We start from the raw sequence: 5,761 nt of genomic DNA on the forward strand, positions 1-5,761 counted from the left end.
AAATAACATCAGTATTTGTCATGGGTAATTTAATTGATAGCATTGAAACTACACATAACTATTCTTATTAGGGCATATGCTTTTATGCATATACTGATTTAGTGATGGAGGTCTGGTTAGGTTGCATTTCTATTTCAGTCCAAATTTATGCTGAGGGTTGTGGTAAAGAATTGGTACCAACCAACATTAAAATATATATGTACAGGGTAATACTTGTTCTGACCCAGGTTTCATTGTGAGGAGAGGCAAGGTAGTGTGCATTTTTTACCCTTGAGGATACATGGATAAGAAGTAAAATGAATGTGTCACTAGTTTGGAAAGACTTGCCAATCAGAATGGAAAAAATGAAAGTCAAAATTCCTAAAGCCTCATATGGTCTAACTGTATTTTTTTGTACAGAAGGTTCAGTTGTACCAATAATATCAGGAATTGTGGACAACAGGTAGGAGGGCTCAGGTTAGGGTTAATGATTGACTATGTCAATGATAAAATATGAAAATGCAGGAAATTATTTTACCAGCATGTGTTCCACAAGTCTTCTTGGTCTTGAAAAATCTTTTTCAAGCTACTTCAATTACTCATTCAGCATTCACTAGGCAACTGCCATGTGCTAGGCATCCTGCAGGATTAAAAGCTGAGGGACTCAGAGTCCACAGGGGAAAGTATGGATTCTGATTCTAATGAGATTTAAAACCCCTTCAGGGACAACTAAAAAGCTCTTCCTAAGTTTTCACCAGATGAGCACAGCCAGTGAGTGCTTTGCACACCTGACACATTTTGTTGATTGGCCAATCTTGAGTCCCACTAAACTTGCTAAACTGGCCTGTTTGGATGACTGACTTCTACAGAGGGCAAATCCTCTGTAAGGTGAAAGAGGAGTGCAGTTCATTCCAGGGGGGACTGGTGGCTCATTTCTTGGTCTGCAGCAAGCACTGGTTTTGGTCGGAACATGCCAATGACTGGAGAGAACCTGGCTAGGTCAAGAAAATGCCCAAATCTCCACAGGCACCTCCTCCCAGTGCAGAGTCCCTGGCTGCCTGCCTCAGGACTAATTATGCTGCTGAGTCCTCACCCAGGCCCATTCCCGAAGCTTCTAAAAAATGAATCCTAAAGCTGCTAGACAGTGGGATGCAGAAGCCACACTGCATTTCTGTTTTCTTCACCATATCCTTCTTGTAATGTGTGGAGATTTTCCTCCACACATTATGGTTATGATGTTACCTACAACCTCCCCTTTGCCCCCTGCTCAGACTGACATTTCTGCTTGTCCTGAGAAAATTTTGGACTTTAAGGAAAAACTTTAAAATTAAAGTCTCAAGTAAGAGTGGAAAAACTGTTAAAATGAAGAACTCCAGACTAACAATGCCCAAGCGCCCTTTCGCCAGACACCTGGGCTCTGGATGGTGCTCACCTCAGCCGGCAGATGCCTCCAACTCACCTGGGCACCTGAGGCCTTTTCCAGCCCAAACCGCATCCCTCAAGTTTATGAATAATCATATAGGCCTTCCTGGTCAGACCACACTTCCTCATGAATAATTATCTAGGACTTCCTGGGACTGAGAGTCTTCCTTATGAATAATGCAGTTTCTCTCTGCTGTTTTCACGAGCGGAGGAAGAGCTCAGTCTTGTGAATATGCAAAGCAGGGGCCAGTGGCAGATAAGGCTCCCCTACCCAGGTGGGCCACCTCACCACCATCAGCCTGTGTGTATAAACACTAGCCTATGTGTATAAACACTAGCCTGTGTGTATAAACTCTAGTGCAGGCTCCAGAAACCTCCAGCATCCAGGCAGTGTCTCCTTCCATTAGGAGTCTTGAGTTTCCACTTCAGGGCTTGAGGGTCATGCACGGAGCTCCTGATTCCTCAGGAGCCATGAGCTACCAGGGACCTGCGCCCAGTTCAGGGTGCTTGGATAATCTTGCCACCCAGGCCTGCCCCTCCTGGAACTTCCTGAGGTACTGCCTGCCTGCCAAGTTGAGGTGCCAGGATGGGCGCTGGCTGCTGCATTGGGATCCCAGAGAGAGCCCAGGCCAGCAGGGTTGGGACATCCTAGAGCAACAGGGGCAGGGTCTCCTTATAGTATATCCTGTGTGTACAAGTACATATTTTTCACCCCTTGGCACTTCCTTCCCTAAACTCCCTTGCACCTCTGCAATGGGATTCCCTGAGACAGTGGGAAAAAGACTGGGCTTCTTGACACCTGGCTTTATTTTGTTCCTGAAGTAAAGGGAAAAAAGATTCAAGCTGCTGACAGCAGGAGTTAGAACATAATGAATAAAACTGCTATTTACAATGAAATTTTCCTTTAATGCAGGTTTTCACAACCACAGCAATAGGGCCCTCCTTCTTCCCAGTCATGGCAATCAAAACTGTCTCCAGACTTAGCTGTATCACTTTCAGTTTAGTACTGCTTAGATCCTTTACTTTTTGGAGGTAACTGCTTTTAATTCCAACCACACCCTCTCTGCTATGTTGTTCTGCCTTACCACAGGCACCAAACCAATGGAGACAACTGACCATGAACTCCTCTGACATCATGAGCCAAAACACATCTTTTCTCTTTGTGAGTTGTTTTCTCAGGTATGTGGATCACAGCAATGGAAAACTAACAGAAGTAGCGATGTGATTTGTAGTGGGAAGGGCAGGCTGGGGTATTTACATGTGTTTATATGAATGTGATTCTGGAGTCCTCACATTTTAAGCATCACTGAGAAGAAAAGAGATGTAAAATTATCCAGAGAATGGAAGTTTTGAATGAAGCCTGTGTGTATAAACTGACATTTAAAACATTCTCAAGAGAGAAAGTCAAAGATAAAAGATTGTCAATTTGGCTGAGCTTCTGAACTTTGTTTATTCTTTGGTGACTAAAGGAAAGCCAGTCAATATGAAACAGTTTTCAACTAAAAGATAGAAACAATGCTTCTGCTGCTTCTGCTACACAATGTCACTCTACAAAATATAATTCCACATGTAGTTAGCAATTTATCATGACCTTCATGCAATCAAGATTTTCATATAAATTTCTAGCTCCTTTAAGTTGTCTTTCTTGATTGGCAGAAGGACTTCCATATGAGTCATGTACTTGCAGAAAAGCCTAAGATTTAATAAACTGGAACAGGAAATTATAGGGGCTGTAAGTAACAGGCTGCTACTGCCTGCTTGAGTGCCTAGAGGATACCTCTGCCCCTCTGAAGTTAAGGGAAAAAACTTCAATTTTACTCTAGGATACTGTCTTGGGTGAAATTCCTCATCTTTTTTGGATTGTAGTCACACTATACCGATGTCTCCCTCTTTGTTCACATCACATCTTCCCTTCTTTTTATGTTCTCATTTTCTGCTATATCAAAGATTCCTCTGTCATACCAAAATAATATCACTTTTGTTGGATTTAGGCCAGACTAAGATAATCCAAATGGTTTCTTAATAGAAAAATCTCAATGTCTTCACATATGCAAAGATCCTTTTCTCAAAGAAGTTAAAATTTACCATATCAAGGTTTGAGATGAGAAAATATATTTATGGAATTGACAATTCGGCCTACTATAGTCATCCTCTGGCCTTTTAAAATTCATCTTATTTGCAAGATATATTCAATATATATTGAATATATCAATCCAGACATCCCCCAAAATCTAACCAGAATCTCATCTCTTTATCAACATCTCTAAATCATCATCTCTGTATCATAATCTCAAAAGTCATAATCTCATCATTAAATGGGTGACAATCTGGATATGATCCAAACTGAGGTAAAATTCCTTTCCACTTGTGGACCTATGAATCTAGAAAGCAAATTATTTGCCTTCAAATTATGATAGTAGGACTGATAGAGCATATATATATATATATATATATATATATATATATATTCCATTTCAAAAAGAAATTATATGTAAGAGAGGATCACCAGTCTCAAGTTCAAATCTAGCAATAAAAATTCTGTTAGCTTTTAAGGCCTGGAGGTTAATCTATGACTTGCAACTCTCCTTGCTAGAGTCAAAGATCGACCCCCAGACCTCAGATTCCATTTATTTATTCACTCTTCCCCTTGCTCCACCAGCATCTGCCTTCAAGTCCATTCTGCTTTTTTCTTAAAGGTTAACACATATTTGCAGCCTAATGGCTCAACATCCTTAATTCTTGCCTAAAGAATTTTGACATCTAAAGGTTTCTAATATATGCCTGAATTCTGTTTCTGTCAGTCCACAAAAAAAAAGAAAATCTGTTTTTATCAGTTGTATTTCTGTACTAAACCATTCTCAAAACTCCACTTGTCTGTCTGTAGGCATCACAAAGATACACATTATTAGAAAGGACAGTGCTCCACCGAGCTTTGTTTGATATCACCATTTCTATTTTTGGCTTCTGATAAAAATCTTTAAACAGATCCATGATTCAAAAATTTTCAGCATAAAGTTAACCAGCTTGAGTCTTTTTTTCATGATTTTGTTTTTATAATTTTATTAATAACACAAATGGCTAATGGAATCATCAATTTGAATGACTTAAATTAACTATCCTGTGGAAAAGTATTTTCTATATTATCCATCTTACCAATGATTGTTCATAAGCTGGTTAAAAATGTCATCTTGGACCAAGATAAATCTAACCTTTACAATCAGCCATTATATCTTTAAAAAACAAGTAAACAGTAAAATCAACAAACACATAAAAAAATGTTCATCATCACTAGCAATTAAAGAACTGCAAATCAAAACCACTCTAAGATTTCATCTCACTCCAGTCAGAATGGCTGCTATTATGCATACAAACATATAAGTGTTAGTGAGGATGTGGAAAAAAAGGTACACTCATACACTGCTGGTGGTAATGCAAATTGGTACAGCCAATATTAAAAGCAGTATGGAGATTTCTTGGAAAACCGGAAATGGAACCACCATTTGAACCAGCAATTTCTCTCCTCAATCTATAACCAAAAGACTTAAATACAGCATCTTACAGGAATACAGCCACATCAATGTTTATAGCAGCATAATTCACAATAGCTTAAGTTGTGGAATTAATCTAGATTCCCTTCAATAGATGAATGGATAAAAAAGTGACATATATACACAATGGAATATTACTCAGAAATAAAAGAGAATAAAATAATGGTATTTCCAGGTAAGTGGATGGAGTTAGAGAAGATAATGCTAAGTGAAATTAGCCGATCATAAAAAACCAAATCCCAAATGTTTTCTTTGATATAAGGAAGCTGATTCATAGTGAGATAGGAAGGGGGAGCATTGGAGGAATAGACAAATTCTAGATAGGGCAAAGAGGTGAGATGGAAAAGGAGGAGGCATGGGGTAATTAATGATGGTTTAATGTGAGGAATATTATTATTCAAAGTACATATATGCAGAAAGAAATTGGTGTGAATATACTATGTATACAACCAGAGATATGAAAAAGGAGCTCTATACATGTAATAAGAATTGTAATGCATTCTGCTGTTATATATAAATAAAAAACAAAATAAATTAAAAAAGCAAACAATGTCACATTTATTCAACTTTTTAAAATAAGTTGCTTGCTGCATTAGAAGTACATGGCTGACAAAGTAATATGAGATAAAAATTTGTTAAAGTGTCCATTATTAATGCTTTTCTGATGGGCAGGACTTATACTGATGTATCAAAAATACATTTTGAATAAAAATGAAAAAAACCCTTGTTTATTTCTTCAATTTCTTACCCCTTAAATGTTCAATTAATAAAACTTACAGTCCATGTGAAACATCTTAACACATGAGTTATGC

The sequence above is a fragment of the Urocitellus parryii genome, chromosome Y, assembly GCF_045843805.1.
Source record: "Urocitellus parryii isolate mUroPar1 chromosome Y, mUroPar1.hap1, whole genome shotgun sequence".
In the NCBI taxonomy this organism is placed as follows: Eukaryota; Metazoa; Chordata; class Mammalia; order Rodentia; family Sciuridae; genus Urocitellus; species Urocitellus parryii.